The sequence below is a fragment of the Manduca sexta genome, chromosome 12 (genome assembly GCF_014839805.1).
Source record: "Manduca sexta isolate Smith_Timp_Sample1 chromosome 12, JHU_Msex_v1.0, whole genome shotgun sequence".
Lineage (NCBI taxonomy): Eukaryota > Metazoa > Arthropoda > Insecta > Lepidoptera > Sphingidae > Manduca > Manduca sexta.
The window spans coordinates 3601781-3625193 of NC_051126.1; the positions used below are offsets into that span (position 1 = coordinate 3601781).

The 23413-nt window shown below is 33.2% G+C and overlaps 1 protein-coding gene across 1 annotated transcript in view; it reads right to left on the reverse strand.

Moving 5' to 3' along the window:
- The window catches only part of LOC115442794, a 53378-nt gene that overhangs the window by 4170 nt on the left and 25795 nt on the right, over positions 1–23413 (reverse strand). The window lies entirely within an intron of this gene.

A 23413-nucleotide genomic window follows, 5' to 3' on the forward strand; every position in this document is an offset into this window, starting at 1 on the left:
GTGTCGGTGAAACGTCCCTACGTTTGTGTTGTATGATGTTTCAAAAGCAATTAGCATAACTAAAGCTGTCTATACACATAGGTTCAGTTTTGTATGTAGTTTGAAGCTTCACATATCTAATTTATAATTTAAATATTCGTTTTAGGGACACAATGGATTTCAGACATATACAGATGCTAAACACAGAAATATTAGGGGCTTAAAATTTTTTGTAATAAATCCACGCGATTTAATTAACTTGTCTTCTATTATTAATTTAGTTACAAGGGTTTATCAAAGAAATATTTTTTAAATCGTGGTGTTAAAAGTATCGACTACGTTCATCACTTCGAATTACAAAGTAGCTACAGCATTGCCCTCACTACCATAATATCCAGTAATTGTTCTATATACAATTCCTTTTAAGATATTCTTCATTGCCATATTCTACAGTCTAACAGCCGTTTTGAATAAAACGATCCCAATTTCAATCTTTAATCCGATTCCGAAAATAAGTCAGTCAAAATAATCTAGTTATAAACATGTCAAAAAAACTTTGTTCTATTTGTTCCATTTTTGAGATAGATCAAAAAAGCGATTGGGACTGTTTTCACAAGCCTGGGATCCAGTTCTACATTTAAATTGGGAGTTGGGACCCAAAAGACTGGCTGCTAAACTTCAAAACACTGTGAGCTCATTCTGCGTAGATCAGACCACAAACAGCTAAAATTTGAAAAGTAGTATAATTGTAAATTATAGGTAACTGTAACTTTGACTTTTCGGATGACCAACACCTCAGTCCGCCCCGTGACCACTAAGGCTGATAAGTCTTCGAAACGTCGGGAGAATATTATAATATAAAAAATCGCGATAAAATCCATAAATTAGTTTTATTTAATGTCTAATATTCGCTTAATCATAAGAAATCTTTATGGGTTCGCTTAATGAAAATAGTAGCTAGTCACATGTTATTTTCATCCTCGTGCCCAGTGCATCACAGCTTAACCTTCTCAAGCTGCACAAATGTGTTTGTCATAACTGAATAAGTTAGCCAGTTGGTTCGCATTCGCAAATGATTTGTTTCTAAGAAGTATGTCGTTTTGTTCGTAACTTACTGTCAGAATGTAGGTTCGGAGTTAAAAGCTTTCTTTTATGTTACTTTGTATGGGTTTTATATGACGTTGTATTGAAAATTACAAAGGATTAGTGTTAAATAGTTAAATATTATATCACGTTTATGATTTTAATCCTTTTATCTCACTACAATGGGAAAGCAAAGAGTATTTTCACATGAAACTTGTAGACAACGTAAAAACATATTTTCATTGTACGCAACAATATTATAAATTACTCTGTATACATCTTTTAAAAATAATAAAAATCTCAGTATAACTTATTATAGCATCAGTTTCATTTCTAGATGGAATAAAATCATGGGTTTGAAAGTCCATGATAATTAAATAAACTCATAATATTTTTTACGTCCATGACAGTCAAAACCCAGCATTCAAGACGTCAATAATAGCTCGCTGACGTTGATTTGTAATTCGTATGTAATTTCTCCACCGTGTGGTTACAGTAGCATCGTAACTTTATTATTTACGTATCGACGCGTATAACTCACTAGCTATTACCTTTAGATCACGTAGAGTAATTTCGTTTACTGTTAAAGCAGTAATGTTGATTGATCAGATACATGTGGGTAGATAATATGTTTATGAGATTGAACATTAAAGGCTTAATTTAGTGTATATAGAACTTTAATATTGATTAAAACAATAAAAACATGAATGAGGTTAATAAACTTTAACCAACTGACGATGAGTTAAATACAATAAAAATTAAAGAACATTTTTGATACAACCACTACTTCAGAAACATGAAAATGTCAAAGTAATAAAAGGGTGCCAATTTCTTTCACTAATTAGGCATGAGGATTGATATAGTCATAGTGACGGAGCCAGTGGCGTGGCGTGGTGGATTCCCGCCAAATGGGGCGTTCTACTGCCCGCTACATGGCGGATATGTCGCCAAGACGCAAATGGCTTGGCACACTTCGTTATGTCAACCTTAATGTACACTTAATGCTTTAAATAACTGCGCTGGATAACGCGAATACTTAATTTAAATATATAGAGCTCTTATTTTTTTAAAATATATTAGTGAATTTTATTGATCATGTTAAATTTTTAAAGAATTTACGGAGAAAAAAAAATTACGTTTATTCAAAATCTTTATAGGTCTTATAATTTGGTGCTTTGATATATCTACCCTGGCTGGCTCTACATTAACTCAATGAATTAAATTATCATTATTGATATAAGAACAAATAAACAGCAAAAAGATCAATGAACGTAAATTGAAAGGGATGCTATTAATACATTTCGAGCTGTTTTTAAATGGGCACTGAATTAGCGTCGGGCCATTTGTCATCGGCGGCATTGCGTGACGGACGTCGTTTAACAGTAATGACTAAAACGGACGAGAGATGGCGCTGTACACTCGATTAAAGATCTTGACGTCTAAATTAGTCGATTTTATTATCTTAATTGAGTCTATATATTCTGATGGCCGGGTTTGATATGCCGTCATATTTCATACATGTAATACCTTGGCTCTATTAAAATGTAAATATTTGATGGCAACGAGTAACTTATCTCAAGTAAAAGCACGTCCGTACTTGATCATAGTTGACTAGGAATTATAATATGATTAAGAAATGCCTCTCACTAGTTACATTGTTGATCGTGATTTATAGCAAACAGTTTCAGAATAAGTAGATAAATAATTTTAAACGCATTTTATGTAAGCAAATAATTAAAGATTTCAATAATCGTATTTTAGGAATTATACAAAAAAAATTAAGGTGGAAACGGGCCACTATTATGCGTGCTAAAGCATCGACGGTGGTCAATTAAAAATGCATAATGAAATTTGTAAAGTGTGAACGCAGTGGTTGGGCCGGTAATAAATTCGATAATGTAGCCGCATAGCGGTCTCCATTAACTATTAGGTGTATGCGATATAAATCTCTTGAGCAGTTAACATAGCCGTGTGCTGTGTCGGACAGACCGACAAAGTTGCACGAGACATGTTAATTTACTAGTAATCTATTTAATAGCCGTTTGTGACGTATGAATAATATCAATTGATATTAATTGATAGTCGATTACCTGGGCATTTGAAAAATTCGACGCTATTTAATATTAATAGTTTGAATTTAGCGTTTTTGTTTTTGATAGTAAATCAAAATCGCAGGAGCCACAGTCGTCTCACAGAGACTAGGGATTAAAGTTGAAGCTTCGTAGCTGCATTGCATATCCTATGATTAGTGACATACCTTGCCGAAATTCATTTAATTCATCTCTTCTTTAAAATATGCAAGTATGTTACTTCGGGTGCTAAAGATCCCTTGCCACCAGATAACTAGTGTATATATTGCCTATAAAAATACTTGGATAAGATTTTTAATTTTTAATGGGCGTTGCCATTGCGCTTCTATTTAAAGAACGCGACGAAATACATATGATTTGATAGATGCGATACGCTCTCTCCTTATCATATTACGTGAGGAAAAAGCTCGGCAAAAATAAGTAACTTAGCCTATTCTTTATGGCATAATAAGTTATTCGAGTCATTTTTGTTATTTACGTTCATAAAATATTTATATACGTCATAAAAATTGTAAAACACAAAGAATGATTTTAATCCGTTAAAAAATTAACAAGTTTGAGCCTTTGAATTTCAGTAAAAGGAGACGGTGTCATAAAACAAAAAAAAAAACGCAATACACGCACGTGATGTCATCGAGAATTACGATGCCTTCGAAAGAATGAGATGGAACGACATCCCCCACTATGGGCTTTCTCCTACACATTGCAATTTTTGAGAAAATGAATTACAGCCTTATCACGTAGCTTATTTTGATTCAGTTTTCACAAAAGGCCTTCCATTTACTGTAATAGACTAATATACAAAATGAAACGTAGGAATATACCGTATTAATGTATGATCTTTTATAATATGAGTAAAAAACTAAGCTAAGCGGTCGCGCCTTGTTCTAATTACATACGTTTTCATGTCATCGATAGACATTTGCATTTGGGGATACGATTTACAATCATACGTTAGACATGCAATGTGAAAATTTGAATTAAAGCAATTTCAACTAGATTTACATATAGCCTCTAATACGAACAGTGTTATAGATGGACTCAAACTAAATACCTAAATCCAATTTTTAAAACCGCAAGCAAGCTTTATAATAAAAATTCATATGTGACTTCCTGAAAGAGCGACGGTCTTAGTATTAGGCAATTGATAGGAATAATACCTAAACGGTTGTAACACTAAAGTCCCGTTTCCACTCACGAGGTTTCCAGCCCAGGGCCGCCGTCAGCGGGGAGGGCGGGGGCTTGGCCGGTTGACCTCCACTCCTGGGTCACAAAGCGGTCAACGCACCGGCGCGTGCGCACCATGCATTTGTCGCCACAGCTTTCGTAACCATGACGGACTGCCATATTGGAATTCCTTTGGAGCGCGTTTGAAAATTGAAAACCGTCAACCGACACAAGGGCCGCATTCAGGCAATATAGTGGGACAAAATATAATTAACATTAATAGACTAGTAAAATTATAAAGTACATTAAGATGTAATGAATAACAATATGGAAAATAAAACGATCTAAATATTTTACTATGCTATTAACGTCGCGGCGACGTCGGCAGCTGCCTTTATAGCCAATACGGATCTTAATTCGCTGAAAGACGCATCAAGATTATAAATAGCGCTCATAAATTAACGAGACTCTACTATTAAAGCGACTTAAAGTCCTAAGATATGGTATTATGGTCATTATTCATAATTTTATCTGCAATTTTTCTTACCATCTCGCCTTGTGGGCTACACGACGGCATTCTTGAAGCAGCTGCATTTTCGATGGTTAATGACGCAGTAATAAATTAAGCTTATAATATGGCAAATAGGTTAAAGATATTCAGTAAACCGGTCGAGTAAAAATACGCTTCATACTTTGGTACATTTACTTCTTTTCAATTTAATATCGACAAACTGTGCTTTTTGTAATTACTTTTGGGCTGTTTTATTAGTAAGACATGTTTTTCAAGGTAATTATTTGAGAAAAAAAATTAATGAAACAACTTTTTAAAGTAAGCACAACGTCATTAATGATAATGATAAGGGAACACTCTTATTGGTAATAAACGCTCCGATACCCTACAAAATGTAATGAATGGTCCGAAAAGGCGATTTGCGGGTGTATTTTTTTTATTTCATGCGTAGCCTCATACGGCGTAAGAATCATCAAAGAATGTCTTCGCACCATCTAACATGTTCAATATAATCACAACGCACACGATAAAAAGCAAATGATGTGTTTTTGCATTTAAACCACACGCAGCGGTCGCGGGTCGTTGTTCCTCACAACCACAGAATCCTCATCCATCTCATGGGATGAGAATTTGACGTAATTTCATTTATTACTTCGCTTAATATTTGCTTTGTCTAACGTTGTGGTCATATGAAAGTAAAGCAAAAACTTATGTTCTGAAAATTTATTTTAGATCAAAACATTAGACAAAAACGAAGATAAATACAGAATGATCAAATAATTCCGCGCGGCATTTCATCATAATGTGAAACTTACAGTCACTGTTAATTATACTAGATAAGTTCAATTAAAAAACTAGAATGTTAATAATAATGTATATTGTATGATTGTAATTCGTTATAAAGGATCTAATACATGGAGTAGGTTCATTTCTTAATCCGGTCCTGGCATTAAGCACAGCTTTTGATATAGTTTGTTGCCTACTTGAGGTGAACCGAGATGATTGATGATTGCATTTTTATTACCACTACAATGTGTCAGATGCTTTATGCGATTTTAAATCCATTATACTAGGATTGAAAACTTGCCACAGTTTTCAATTTTTTAGAAACATTTACTACATTTATAGAACGTTTGAATATTAAATTAAAGGCATAGTGCTTCATTAATTTATTGAATGCTTGATAGTTGAAACATAATATTCTAGCTAAAATACTTCAAACGTGTAAACCATGATCATAGTAAATATTGAATCCTGTAGTTGAGCTGTAGATTTGTCTCCTAAAGCAAATTTCATTGCAGATTATAATGTCTTGATATGAATTAAGAGATGGACAGCTGGGACGTTTCAATTGCGATATGCAAATTATCTCACGTTATTACATCAATGACACATCATTTTCTCACATTTTGAGTTTATATCACGGGTAGTACTTTACTTTTATTACTTAGCCCTTAGTTGTGATCCAAGAAACCTGTTTGTGCATCTGATATAAATAATTCATACTTCTTCGTCCTGAAATTATTATTCCTTTGATGTATCGAATGTCGATCTTTAAAAGTTATTTAGGCATACTATGATTGTAAGTGATGCAAAAAAGAATCATTATTGTTCGAGAAAAGTTTAGTAACATTTCAATGTGTAATGGAATCTAATATCAATGTCTTTTAAAAACAAGTATCTAAATAAATATAAAATCATAATATAAATTATTTTGCTAAGATCGCAAAATATGTAAGGTCATAAAAAGCAATCAACGTTTCCGACCAATGTATGTTCAGAGATAAAATGTAAATTGCAAGCGTTTGGTCTTATACGTTTAGTACAAACTTGTTTGGTTTCATTTTAGCCGCTCCGTCCACTTTTCTAGTCGCTACATATAAATCTATTACACGTTGAGTAAATGAATCAAAATGATTGTATGATTATAGCAGTTAGGCAAATTAAAAATGAAGACAGAAAATTTATAATCTCTGTTTAACAGCTTATGAATAATTGTAAGTGATGGCTATATTTATTTATACCTTCTAACCGTCGTTTTCAATAAACGATTTCAATCGCATTTTTCGATCTATTTCAAACATGGACCAATCAGAACAAAGTATTTTTTGACATGCCTACAAATGAGTTATGTTGATTGGTTCATTCTCGGAATCGGATTGAAGATTGAGATTGGGATCGTTTATTGAAAACGGTTGTTAGTGAAAAGGAAAATATATTATGTTTTTTTAAATAATTGAGATGATAAGAGAAGGATCATTCTTAATTCAAATTACAGTCATACACCATCGAAATTTATCATACAACTGTTAAACATACATTATATGTTAATGTATGTTTTTGTTATTTGCTTCTATTAACAGCGTACCTTACCTTAAAGAAATGCTAGTAATGACTAGAAATAGATCCTAACATAAAAACTTAAACGTTACGATACATTAAATGTCATTAAGGTTCAGAATTGTATCAATTTCGAACATGAAATGGACACCACGTTAATTTATTGCCTCTGCGATGTAAGCGCGGCAGATTTTACTGCCCTCTGGTAATATCGAAGCATATACCACCTCAGTTGTGATAAACATTCAGCTTCAACGGCATTACGGCTTATGTTTGAGAACAATATTGTTATTTCCATGTTACATTAGGGTTATGGTCTAAAACGTACTGGTAAATACTTGGTACTTCAGTAATAAATAAAATTTATATACAAAACTATGCTTATGTAAATTATAGTAAAGTCGTATTTGCTTTGATAATTATTTATTATTCTAACTTTGTAAAACGGATACTAAAAATATTTCTTTCGTACCTCATTTCAAGACTCATATTCTTGATTTTAATGCTAACATATTACACCGAAAATACGACTTTATTTACATTATTTATTGAAATACATAATCCACCAGACTTTACATCATATATTAGAACGACAACTAATACTCATAAAAAGTCATGCAACATAATATTCTTACAAAAAATAGATGAAATAATATGTTATTGGAGCTGTCCAGTTCTAACACAAGTCTAGACAAGTCATTAGGCATATAGGTTACAGGTATTCCCACGTCATGTCCACTAAGCGTATGAAATTAGTGTCAAAGCGGGCGTGGAATGTGCGCCATTATGCGTTGGTAATAGAGACTCAGAATATATTGTTCTCATTAGTTTTAAGTGCTTTATAAACAAAATAGCTCAATAGGTTAGAATAAATTGATGGTAAAATTTATCCCGACTATCAGTAGGAAATAAGAATAGTTCCGTTTACTATAATATTCCTGTGATCCGAAAATAGATTACCTTTAGCCAGATAGTTATTTTCTTGTTTTGAATTTGCTACTTTATAACCGAACCTATTTTGTTATAGAGAAAACATGGTAACACATTATATGTTTTTGCAGATGTACCTCAGAGATGTACACAATATTTGTCAAATGTCACATATGTTTATTGATTGTTTAGTAACTGCGCGCAAAGGAAGCGTTTATTATCTTGGTGCGCGTAAAACGTAAGCTTTATTAAACCTTCCTAAAGTATTAACAATTATGTGACCTTATAATAGTTCAGAGTATAAAAGGGATCGCATGTTCATCATTTCGCACCCCAATACAGAAGAGAAACTATAAATTTTCTCTACAGATGCAAAATTTAAATATTTTTTCAGAATCGTGCGCTCACCACGCGCGTCCAGGATGGCGCATGCGATTTTTCTCATCGCTATGTCTCTTTTTGTGTTCAATATGTAAATTTTTGAATTTATACACGGAGACAATGCTTTTAGGCCGGTTGCTGGCGGCGTGGTTAACACGCAATCAGCTGCATGCATTTGACTCGCCCGACAATTAACTTATTAAGTCGATATTCAGAGCATAGTAATGGTAGAACGGACTAGGGTCAAAACGGGTTAATGATTTCAATAATTGCATGTAACTGTGTACTTTATTTTGTGTTTAAGCTTGATTTTGTAGGGTATATCTTTGCAATGTGAAGGTACATTATAGTGTACTTAAAATGATAAAGTGCATTTTTCTTAATCTATTTTCATTTAATTAGTTTCGTGTTTCATATTGTTAAATTTTTATACCGTAATTTCCAGTAAGCAATAGCCGTAAATATTATGAAATTTACGGAATTTTATTTGCAAGATTGTCTAATCAATACAATACGGCCATAAAACCCTACGTAGATAAAATATTGATACGCGCACTCTGCCTATTTTCAGAACACATTTGAATGTAAAAATATTTACAGTTTCCAAACATATCGTGTATAGTACGCATTCGAAGCGCGTCAACTGTATAGGCCCTAAGACCCCCATGAAGCCCCAACTCCGTGCCTGTCCGTTTATCGTTTTCTGTCACATTTCGTGCGGGCGAGCTTGCGTGTGCCTTTTATGCACATTTTGTGCATACATCGACAGCACCTCCCAATAGAAATAAATTATTTTTGATGTATTCTCTTATGCGGTATAGTACTGCTCGTCATACTACTGACATGTTTTTTGAAGTATTTGATTGTCTTTTATTGCATGAGACAAAAATGAAAAAAAAAATATGTGTGTCAAGTTACCGATACGAGGAGGTTTTTCGAGCGTCTGGCTAAACTCCTTATGACAAGGATGGTACCAAATTATAGATTTTCTAGATTTCTCACGCAAATATACTCGGTTAAGATATCGCTTATTCTCGCTGGATTCGAATAGTATTTGATGGTCAGTACCTTAAGGTAGTTTCGGGACAAACTATTGCCTCAGCTATATCCCAATAATATAACCATAAAATTGTATTGCGCTCGTATTTATGAAGGCGACACGTAGTTGGCCTATTTACATACGGCGCAACAAGATTCGCAACAGCAAATTGGATTCTACACCAGTAATACTGGCCGTTCTCACGACATCTCACATGGCTCGGGATCTCGTTTGGAATACGCTGTGAATTTCAAATATACGGAATACATTTGATGGAGATTTTTCCTGATTTTAAAATGCAGACTAGCACAGAATAGTAAGAAGGTTGTGTTGAAAAAAAGCTGTGTTGTTACGCATAAGTTTAAATACAATATTTTCAGTAGAATACCCTGTTTAATAGAAGTCTACAAGAAAAGAAACGATTTCATTTTCTCCTCTCTATTGCTATGGAATATAGAAATCACTTACTAAAGTACAAAAACCAAAGATAATAAAAGCTAATAAACCTGTCAAATATAACCTAAACAGGCAATATAATTCCCTTAGTGGTACATAATCGCTTCCTTGTTCTTGCTATATCTAATATGGACAAATACCAACGGGTTTCTTGGATCTTATATGTCATAATTTCTAAGGAATTTTGTATTTCGAATGCAGTCCTTACGTTTCCCGCCATTTTTGTCATTAACTGGCGTTTGGTTGGTGTTTCTGAAAATGACTTTACTTATGTTTCTGAGATTTATATTTTACTGAGACTGTACCTTTTTGCTATATTTCTGTAAACAACATATCTTCTTATGATATTATTTAATTTTAATTTACTAAGGAAATTCAGGCCAATTTAACATTACCTAGTACTTAACCTAATATTAATTTTATATAGATTTTGGAAGGCAAAATAGTGTGATACTACTGAAGCATTTGCTGTCTGTCTATAAACCCACTTTCAATATATTATCAGATAAATATGAGTTGTAGACCTGTTCAGTTCTAGTATGTCTAGTATTAGGAACCTGTAGTACAGGTGTGTCTAGTTCAAACCTTGATGTTAGGTTGCTATGCATCATAGTTGTATGTTAGGAATGCTGTACCTACATATTATGTAGCAAAATTTGTTTCGTTTTCGTTTAATCAAGTTACACTATTCCATTTATAAATTGCTAATTACAAATTTAAAATATTTTTAGACAAGAGGTTATCGAGCATAAAACTTTTTAGTGACAAAGATACTGTCTTCTATGCGCATCTCACCTCAAATCCTTGTTCTAATGACAATACCATAAATGATACACAAATCCAAATACAACGATAAACCATTAATAACCTGCAATCGTTAATTTGTAATCAGAACACGTCAACACTGTTTTATACATAAAGAGGATGCCGCTGCTCCACTATCCTAAGAATCAACTTTCCGTCCACTTTTTACATTACAAGAAAACATAACCTCATTGCGCTGTAGAAATACTTTCACGTCACTGTCTATTCCCTAGACGGTTATTTATTACCGTCCAGTCAGCTGAATTAACATAAAAATGCAATTGAACCCTATTCAATGACCATAACATTTGCTCCTAGTAGCGCAAGCTACCAATTAGCACTCAATCTTAACGCCCACTACAGTCTAGCGCAGGGTCGCATTCTGTCACTTAATTATGTGGAATGTGGTATATTAGATGAGATATGAACGGTGTAAGTGTGAAAGATGTAAGCAGGTTGGATGAAAGTTTGTCGTTATCGGATCAGGCAATACCAGTTGAATAAGGCAATTAGCTAGTAAGTTAGATCTTAAACTCTGTCTTAAAAAAAATCATATGTTTAAACTGTTTTTTGTTAAGGATAATTTACTATAATAGACCCCCAATTTACGCAAAATGATTGCGTGATCGCTAAATTCTTCATAACAACTGCTTCAAATTGAAACAGATAATGACATAATTAAATTGAACCGTTTATAAACGAAACATTCTACACACGCACTTATATCGAACATCAATCAAGCATAAACAATGAAGTGTCCATTACTGCACCCCAGACATCCCTTGGCGGCGGCCCTGCCACGCTCAATGTTCTCAAAATAGCTTTTTATAAATACCCCGTAGGTCCAGCCAGTTCGCGCTAATGTTAATTGCTGTCGCGGCACATTTGTATTTGTTTATTTTTTTGTAATTGCCTTCGGTACTCGGTGCTTTTGTCGGACTCTGGAGCCACCGTGTGCCTATTTTTATCCAATTACGATCGACCAGGTCGCCTGTTAAGTTAAATGAAAATACTTTAACCGATACATAAGACGGAGGCGTTGTGGCTGAATGTTGAGAGGTTGTTTAATCTTTATCGTCTGAAAAAAGCTTGTAGTATTTTAATTATAATAGATTATAATTACTCGTAAGTTTACATAACGTGGTTGATAGCAATATTGTAGATTTAAATTATCCGGGCTAGGGTTATAAAACTTATTTCTAAAAACATATTGAAATTCTTGTATTTTATTTATCATAGTTTTTTAATAGGGACTTATGTAACTTGAATTTAAACGATCAATTGTTTTTATTTTTACTAAAATCTTTAATTTCTGTTTTATTTTCTTTATATCCTTTCCAAACTTAACACATGTTAACTTAACACAAGACACCAAATTCTTACCCGCAAAACATAGCCAAAGATGTCTGCATGCTCAGCCTATTTTTGCAAAATATTTTGCTATGTCTTGGTGGAAGTCTCGCTAGCTTCGCGTCACCGCGTGTACTCGACGTAATTAATTGTTAAACAGTCTACGACCGACAACAATGCTGGCTATTCCGTAATAATATCATTTAATACCGCGCAAAACTCCCCAGGCTTGTGGTGCGTTAATTTATTTATAAAACATTGCAAAAAATTAATATGCTTAGTTATGGAAATAGTCTCGTCTCGCGCTTTTGAAATGTTTTCGCTTTGTTTTAGAATAACTGGCATGCTTCTTTGTAATTTATTTAAAACTAAATGAGTAAAATACCTTCTTAGGTGTAATAATGAGTTGCTAATAATAGGATTTATTTTATGAATCCAAAGACATTAAACAGTATAGTGCATGAAATTTCTAGTAAGAAGCGTTTTGTTCAGTCAGTTAGTGTCCAATAAGGTCTACCTTATTGGACACTAACTAAGGACGAAACGTTTCAGTTTGACACATTTGAACTGCACTGTATTTATCATTAGACACCATGCTGTCCATAATCCATATATTTAAGACGTATCGTATTGCCCTCTGCACTCTGGCGTCATCATGCATTCAAATATGTTATGTCTGATAGAGATAATATAAACGTTGATTACTTAAATAGTAAAATGTTATAAGGTTTGTAACACAATAGTTTAATAGATTTACTAAAATTTAAAACGCTTCTGATCTAAAGAGGAATAAAAATAAACCACCATTTCAAGTTTTATTTTTAGTTATTGTACATAATGTTGTGACAAGAAATACAACGGCTAATCCTGAAATGTGAGTCGTAGATACGTATGACGGCTAGCTTCTTACTAAGCTGATTAGGTGGTTCACTCTGCGAATGTGTCAGTAATCGCATCAGAGGCAATAGGCATGCTCTAGTAATTACTCTGGTTTTGAATCAAAAATGGAAATGAGAAGGTAGAAAGGTATAAAAGGAAGGTAGGAAACAATTGCAATCACATTTTTCGCGCGTATATTCACTCAGATTTGAGTTAAACAGTTCGTTAGACTATTTGTCATAATGCTCAGCACCGAGTTGTTTAATCGGATTACATCAGGATTGTTTGAACTGGAAGTGTTGGTAATATCTTTATGAGATTTTTCTATGAGGAAATGGTAAATTAACTTACTACAAAAATAGTTTAAATATTACGTTTTATAAGTCAGATAATGTATCACTATTTTAATTCTTGCAACGGATTTTTTTTTGTTACAAAAATTATTAAGTTCCCAAGTTCAAGCTACCTTAGTTTCACGATAAAAAACAACATAGGGATTTTAGTTTCACTACCTTTGCCTCTTGGTATTTTATGGAAAAATAACAACATGGCTATGATACTAATTGACAGGTCTATAGATAAGAACTAGTTGCGACTAACAAGCCGTACACTTAATAACAAAATTATGCAGATATTTTAATGAGCCATATATCATGGTACGGTGAGCTTTACGTTTATGAGACGTCATTACCTTACTTATAGTAGAAAATTAAATACATGCGATCACCTACTTTTTGTTATAATGGAAATTGAGGTTAAATAGATTTTTTATGTAGTAGTGAGGCAGTTAAATTATAATTATTAATTTAACGCAATATTAAAATCATTATTCGATAAAAAAAGAAACATACATTTTAAAACATTCTCTTTTCGTTCCATATTTTTTTTTCGTGACTAGCAACATCACTAGTTAATCAGGTAGTTAAGTATACTCCAACGAATTTTTGCTCTACAATTTTATTTAATTTTAATTATACTGAAGGCATTTTCTACCACAATTTATGTCTAAAATCAATAGTTAAACTGTCTAACTGCCGGTGTTAGTGTTTCTATTTCCTCTCTTATTATTTTCACCACTTCACCACACTCTACACTTTGCAACTAGTCGTTATTTCCTGCACTATGGAGTCTGATTTGAAGATCACAGTTGAAGAAATGAAGAATGAATTCCACAAAAGGATGGCAGCTTTTGAGTCCAACCTTCAGAAATCATCGGCTACTACGACAAGATCTTCAGAACTGGCTGCTGAATTTGCCACATATAAGGCCTTCATCACCCAGGCTCTCAATCTTCTGCAGCAACAAATTGAAGCTCTGGCGCACACTGTTGATACTATGGAGATTCAAAGGCGCCGCACTAGATACAAGTTGCAAACTTTTCGTATTCATAGTATGTAGTTGCATTGAAGTGAGCCTGCAAATCATAGAGTTTACGCCAATGACGTCACAATTGTCATGCCGCTACACCAATGATGCGGCTCATTGCATTTACCACACGGTATATTGTATTGTGTACTATGTTAGACGTTTTTGTTCAACTAAACACCAATTATAATAAATGATTCTTCTGTAATCATTTGATCGACATTTTCTTAAACGACAATTACTGCAGCAATTCATGTGGAATTCCAAACAAAAAGTTCACTTTCACGGTCAATCAATCGTTTTGATTATAATTAAAAGAACAACAACGTAACAAATTTCCTCTAACTACTGCATCATTCATTAATTACGATACGATCTTTGTTTCGAAAGTAATGAATTGTTCTCATGTTTGCTTTAGCGATCGATTGCTGTATTAGTTACATATCCAACCGGCGGAATATAGAGGAATGACAGGCGAATAATTGTAATACATTAATTAGTGCTTTTGGATTTAATGTATTGTTTTTGGATTATACATTTTCCTTCTCCGAAACATTGAAAGCGGTGGTATGTATAATGTAAAGATAAAATGAACTTTGTACATAATTATATGAGTAGGAAACCATAGTATACTATAATAGTCTTAAATTAACAGATGTACCAGTAATAAAAACACCATGGTCATTTATAAACTGTTTAAAAAAAAGATAATTTGCCTTTTAAGGTTGAAACGATGAGTCTATCGCGTGCTTTTTGCTCGTTCATTATAACTGCCATTGAGAACCCCACTCGAGTTATTCTAGTTGCAGTTAACCCTTGCGTGGACATTTATTTCTTAGATACGGTTTTAGTGTAAAAAAATACTTAGCATTATGACATTAAAATCTTGAATATAATACTTTTTTATTTATTGTTGCCATGAAGGTACCCACAGACAGAATCCATTACGAGTTAGGTTTTTCAGGTACATATACCAATTTCGATTTGAAAAAGCTAGCCAACAATATTTCATTTTCAGTATAAAAATGGTTCACTAAACAAACTTATAAATGTGTAAACCGATTACCCTCAACAAATCCGATCCGTTTGCCGAACAGAAATAAAAATTGAATTTTAAAAATCAATTTTTACGGTGCAAAATCGCCTATTGTCGGCCATCGGTGCGTAAACGTCGCTCGTGCGGACGTCGTGTGTACCGGCTCAGACTTGGCTGTCTATATTTTGTACGATTGTGTTGAAGAGAGAATGACTTGAATCGCTAAGACTTGGCGATTTTCACGAATTTTTGTTGGTAGACAGAATTTTGTGTCTGATGGCTTTGATAGACGTATTGTAAGCACATGAGTGTTAAAAAAAAATTACCTCAAAGGTGTAATAGCAAAGTAAGTTTTAAGTTACGTAATGATTACGCATCGTGTTGGCTATAATACAATATGTATTCAATAAATAATATGTTTAAAAACTAAACACTTCAATAAAAATCATATATAAATAATCTCCCATTAGTTTTGCTAGCTAACACATATATTCCGGTTGCTATATGAAATATATGTAGATGATTACGAACATAAACTCATCTCCGCAGATGACAGTAGATAAGTGTTGAAATGTTTATCAGTTTGTGTGTTTGTATGAGCGTTTAGCAGTAGTTTTCAGCCTTATAGTTATGCACATGTTTCATTTTTATCCGAGATCTTAGTTACGTAATCAGCAGCTTTAGATCAATATAAAATACTTAAATATATCGTATATTTAAGTCCTACATAATATTATAAATAGGAAAGTATGCGACGGTTTTCGATGCTTTTTAGAATTATAGTGATTTGGTTGATTAGGACAAAGGTATATTAGGTTCTAGATTAACATTTTGTTTTAGTAGTTTTAGGTTACTTTTAATCCCAGATAGGGAACAGTTGCACTGTTCAGAGAACGGATTTGACAAGGATACCATAAGAGTGGTAGAATCATGCTATAGTTATATTTGTTAAGACAAATTCACGAAAAGCCCGGCGCGACTGGATTTATATCATTGTCACTATAAGCCTTAATAACGGTACCATATAAAAACACTGCCCAACCTTCCCTGTGCCTCATTTAAGACTTTTAAAAAGTAAATAAAAATACTTTATTGTCATGTAGGCGAACAAAGTTGCACTTATGATACGTCAAACAATTTATAAAAATAATAATTATTATTTCTAAATAACACTTAAGATCATTTATATTACTATGGACATTTAAAATTAGGGATAAAATTAATAAGGTATACAAGGAATAAAAATTAGTGAAAGTAGCGAGACTTTTAACCTCACCTATGATTATTCTGGCATTGCATTTGCTCATGAGCAGAGGAAATCTCTTAACATCATACCACCTGCTCATTTGCCGACTTATGTAATAAAAAACAATCCAGTTAGTATACCACTGACACACATCGCATGTAGACCTGGTTTTAGAAGAAAGTGAACAGTCATTGCCGACATATTTTAGGCGCGCGTCACGCGATGTTCCGAGCCTAATTCAATTTTATAATTGAAGCCGCATCAGCCGCAGCCGCTTGCCAATCAATTCGAACGTAACTTAGTAAAAGTAAAATGATAGCTTTCAATTTGTATGATCTGTATTGATCTCATTTTTTATCTTGACACCGTGCAACAATTTGGACGTGATGGGAAGTAGATTGTAGTTCATATTATGTCGATTAATGACAGATGTTGCGCATGATGATTGCCATGAAAATCATAGATAAGTTTTGTTATCTCACCTGGTAATGAGACTGGGAACTGATCTGTTTGAGGCAACAATTTGTGATCCGCAATATTTTTTTCGAGACTCGGTATTTTGATATACCTGGTTCTTTATCAGTTCCTATCCACGACATGAGGCCTGTGTGCATAGTGCATATATTACTTAAATATAATATGTACGATTACTGTAAGGTTTTTTCAATTCCACTACAATACGCACAGTTGTTTCCAGTTATTTAATAGGTAAATTCGCACAGTCATTTAATTTCACTTCAAAATTGTAAGGTGTTATCTTCGCGTCATAAATACGGGATTACAAATTGATTGCATAGCCATGCGTAAGTAATCTTAATTACTAAACGAATACATTAAATTAAAAGATAAATGAGCAACAGCGGCACTAATTCCAACCTCCACAAGTGCTTATCAAACACCTTATTGACTAGTAGACCGCTAAAGACCTACCAACCTACATTAGATAAGGTTAATAAGTTGCTAATCCCTTAATCATGAGAGGCTGAAGCTTTTCCTCAACTGGCATCTAAATTAATGAATAAAACGCCAAAGGCATAGACAGTATTGATCCAAATAATAATCCCATTTTCTTATCTCACTAAAGTTTATTTTAATCAAATAGATGTCCAGTTTAATCGAATTGCATATAAAAATAATTTGGGTCTCAGTGACATGGCATCAAACCGGGGACCCGGGGGTCGGCGACCGGCAGTGGCTAGCGGGAAGCTCCGCGCCACGCGGCTATAGTAAGCCACTTAGCGCGTGCGCACAAATGTGTATACTCAATCCACACGGTGCGGCGCGTGACCACCATGAGTGCGGACTTGAATAAACTAATGTTATATACTATTTTTTTTATTATACACAAATAATACCAAAGTAATCTAATATTAAGGGAATTCCTGCCAAAAATACACACAATATCAAAGAAATGCTTACTACAAACCCATACTGCTCTATTTTGGGTAGGAGACGTGAGGATGAGGAGGGAAGAAGATATTGATTATCGTTAATCTTCGCAAAACAAAACAGTTAAACAATCAATTTATATGAATCTTTTATAAACAGCAGACTATGCTATCAAAATGAGTAAAAGGCTCTTTAAACATTATCTTGTTAACTTGGTGACAACTCAGGCCCACTAATCCACCTCATTATATACACACCGAACTAAAGTATAATAAAATATAATTTACTTGTCATTGTAATAGTATGCAATCTTTATAAAATGCTCGCCTGTATAGAATAACTATGTTAAGTAGTTTTCTCAGTAAGTGATTAATTTATAATCTTATGAGAAATAAATGATTCTTAAACCTTAATATACTATTTTCATTTATAATAATATCTAATCTTATTTTTTTTCCAAGTCTACAGTTTATCCAGACCAAAATAAGTAATAAAGCAGTGGCATTTAAAACCAATGGATATAATTAGGTAGGTAAGATCAGGCATTTGGACCCGCGTGCTGTCGACGCTTGTCTTACTTGTAAACCCGACTAGTAATCGACTTAATGGCTAGACATGAATGTTTGCGGCATCTTTGAGCTAACGCTGGAAGGATTTTATAGTCATATAAATTTGAACCTAATGGTAAGTAGGTACAATGTTAAAATTAATTATAATTATCGATCGATGACGTCAGCATTACTTGACAGTTTTCATTTCTTGTAGGAGCCAACTAGAAAGTGTCACGTGTCAAACACGTGACTGTTGTCGGATAATCCACAGCTATGTTAAAATTAATAAATTATTGAGAATAAAAACAGTAAGTATATTATATAATTTTCGAAGCGCATATGTTATCGTAACATAAAAAGTATAATTATTTTACGAATATTTTATTCACAATAGAGATAAATTTGACGTTCAATAGATTTTTTTCACTGGTTTCTGCTTTACAGACCCAGAGCCTAGTGCAGAAATCGCCGTGAAATGAAGACATAACTCCTAACTCCTATGTAAAATATCTTTATTATTATTTAATTTTTTGTCTTTGTAAACTTTATGGTAAATAATTTATTATTATAGATTTTTCTCACTAGTCCAACATGATTACAGATGTTAGAAATAATAATCCTGAATTAAATAATATTTCCAATAATTATAGTAACAGACAGACATCAAAAGAGCCTGCATAGACCCAACTGATACGTGTATGTACAGGAAATAGTCTAGGAAATTCTCGGAGTCTTATCACAAGATCTGTAGGTATGAGGCTACGGGCATTATCTAGCCCCGTACATGCGTAAGTATTGGAATTACACATGGATATTGTTTGTACGTGACTCACAACACCCGTTAGCGAAGATTGGACCGGTCTGGACGGACGATTCCCCGGCATGACTCAAAACTTTACAATCCAAAGGATGTATTGCTAGCGTGGGGTTACTCATTTTATTTCTTTTTATTATATAATTATAGAGGTGAGTTAATTACATAGTAGGCTTGTCACATATTTCGTCAGAGTACGTATGGATCGAAGATCCTGGGTTGCAATCCCAGGTTAGGTAGTACAGTTCAAATCCCATATAAATGATGCCTGATATAATGAAGGCGATAAAGATTTTACACTCTAAGATGTGTTAATCAACTTAAATTATCTAACTAAAGTATTTAACACTTAAATGGTAATTAACTTTTGTAAAATTCTAAATAAAACTTTTAATCGCATGTCCGAGATGGAAACACTGCGAGTGCGAGCCTTTTTTTTGTTCTCTTTTCTTCATTTGCTATAAAAATGTTTCTTAAACTTTTCTATACTCCTTTAGTTGAACTAAGGAAATACTTACTCTTCCTTATTAATCGATAGACATGAAAAATACTTGGATAGAATTATAAAAAAATACTATTTAACAAAAAAATAAACCGTCTTTACAACTGCCTTTAGTCACCGAATTTGAAAAAAAATTTAAGGTACCAAAACGTTTTTTTCCATGTCGGCTGAATTCTGAGATAACAATCATAAAAAATATACGTCTAATTCAGAAGCTCCTCCTTTTTCGTCGTTGAAGTCGTTTAAAAATACTCCTATAAAGTTAATTTTGTCGCTGATCGCACATTATCGTGTTGAATCTTATGTTGCGAGTAAACTTAACCCTTAATATCTTCCTTATCAAGGAATTATGGTGTTTACTTCCCACATTACAAATTCACATCTTGAATGACTTAAAATACCCGATAATAGACTAAGGTGTTCTAGGTAAGTCCATTTTCACATTCTTTGAGAACCACTGATTGTAATTTTAAGGACAGCTTTCAAATTCAAATAAAAATACGTTTATATTATTGCGCAGTTCAATTACACGTTGATTAAAACACCAGCGTATAGTAATTTATTTAGTTGGCAGGTGCTGATATTATAGCCTTTGCCTGTTCTCGAAAACAATTAAGTTTTATAGGGCATAAGAAAATGTTTTTAGGGTTCAAAATAATTATAACTTTCAGAGATTCTTAATAACACACTTGGCGTGGACAGTTAGTGTCCTATGGTCCATAGACCATGGGTGAATTCGTCGTAGTGACGTATATTTTTTCTAAACATTGTAGAATGCCCTTATGATATTTTCCTGGTGGTAGGATATATTTAATATCCGCCCAGATAACAACCACCGTACACAAGGTGTTAAAATCCGTCATAGTGGCTCACGTAAAAGTGTCGTGTTCCGGGATTAACCTGTGTACATTCGATTCCATAAGGCCGGCATTATTATGTCGACTGCCGAGAGGTAATCATCTCTCGTCAGTCGACGTTCTATTGGACCCCATTCCACTTACTATCAGGTGCAGAGGGGTCAATATGCAAAAAAACCTTCATAATATGTATAAAAACGTTTTCCTTCAGTAAATAAAATTATAAAGAGATCGTAAACCAACGGCAACAATTCATCTCAATATAATAGAAAGAAAATCGTTAGTGTCGCGTAAGGGCGTTCCCCTCATAATAGCATACGAATATGAGTTAGATGTGCAGATACGCCATTGTTAGGTCCGCATTGTTATTGCTCGGAGATCTGGCTTTAGATAACAATACAGTGCTTTATGTGTCTAGTCTAGGTTACAGACTTAAGTTACTTATTAGGCATAGGCGTCCGATTAACGGTGAAGGGCTAAATTGGGAGCTGAATGTAGTAACTCTTTGTGTAATGCCGGTTTTGGTTTACTGACATTGGAATTATTTATGGTGTCCATTGTCTCGGCAAATGCAAAGCAAAGAATCGTAAAATAGCATGTGTATAAAGTGTAAAATAAATATTTTTTTGCATGTAATTATATTTAATTCAACATTTATCAATATCGTAATCATTTTGGAGTTAATTATGCAGTAAATCTAGTAATTTTAAAGTATCTTATAGGAAGTATATGTCACAAAAACTCCGAAGAAAGTAAGAAAGCTTAAGAGGCAACGTGAAATAGTAATATTTTATTTAAATATACGTAACTTGTTGCCAAATGGTCTGTAATATCAACCGGTAATCTTAAATGCAACTCTACGTTGGAAATAAGCCAAAGGAATCGACAGGAAAATCCATAACATTACAGAAATCGTTATTTGAAAAAAAAAACAAATAATTTGTGTTACTTAAATGTTACAAATAAACTAAATAAAGGTTAGTTAAAAATATTATGTGAGCAATTAGCTACTATATTATGGGGCCGTCCGGTCTTAGTAATAAAAACATCTGTGGTCTTCATTGGCTAAATATCTAGCTGTGCTCTGATGGATAGCCATTCAATATTTAACAGATAATCCGACAATATATAAAAAAACCTTCTACTTTTTTTATCAAAATTAAAACCTGTTTAATATTTTTTAATCCATTTTTAATACCAAATATATCAGTCAACGTGCTTAATTAAGTTATAATTTGTACCTTAATTCGACATTTTTAAATTCTTATTTGTCAAAAGACATTGAGCTGTTAGTGATTTTTATTGAATCAAAACTATAAATTAAATATTTATAATTAATATTTGAAACTTAAAAGATATTAATTAAGGTAGTGTTGTTTTGTTTTTATATATATGAATATGACAAGCAAATTACTTCCCTCATAGTAACCGACAGTAATGTCCGAAAGGTATAAGAAGCCAAACCACACCATGTTTCAATTATAAAGCTCAGCTTAAGCATACGTTAAGGTTATGATAATACCCTATGATTATATTGGCTATAATTCATATAAAATATCAATTGCTATTATAACGTATGCTCAAGCAAAATCTAGTTATTATTTTAACAGCCTGTCAATTAATGTAGTCAGTCTTATCATTTTAACTTTTTAAAAATAAAAAATGGCGCGAACAAGATGTATAAACTTATACAACATAACCTCAATAAGTGGTGCGCGCGTCATTGTAAAAAGCCATGGGTTACCGCACATAAGAGGATTTAAAACCGTCGTATAACCTTGAAAATTATTTTGCAGATTAATTTTTGAATTTCGAGCATAACGTCTCGGACATTCGAACACTTGACTGACATATTTATGTATTTGCCAAATATGTACGCATTTACTGGCGATATAAGCTGACAAACGATTATTTGCAATTAAAGTATGAAGTTGTCTTTCAGTTCAGGGACTTAACATCATCATATACAGTAATAATCCCTTTCAAACTGCAGACAAGTTTATCCATATTTGTGAACACACATAATGTTATCAAATACTGTCTTACAGAGAAGTCATGCGAAGTGTCAACTTGCATTTTGTAAGTGAAGTAACACTCTACGAGCACGTATAACGTCTTATTTTTCCATAATTACGATTTTATTCCTCTAACAGTGGACATCCCTCATTTTAAATTGTAGATTTTTATTCAGTGGATTTCAAGTGATCTATCTGTTTGTCGCCTTGTATAAATAAATATAAAGTTTATCTCTTGTACTTTCGCCAGTCTCAACATTGATAGTAATATTCTTATCGCTACTATATAAGCACTCAAGCCTAAATTAATTAAAGGAGCACAAAAAACTACAGAGAGCATATATCAATGAGCGCTGCTCGCCTGCCAAGTCTGATTGGCATTTAATGTTGAATTTATCGCTTCGCTACACAATTAATATTTTTTTCTTGTAACTATAATACTAGAACACTTTCGCTTGCCTTTATATAATTTATGGATGTGTATCAAGGACTGTAGTCTCATTCCACCATTTGTGTTATACCGCTATAATATTTTACTAATAGTTTGTTTGCAGAATGAATTGGTTTGTTCGAATGTTCATGGCAATCTCAAGTCAAGTTTAATCATTTATTTTTAGGCGGTTCATTTA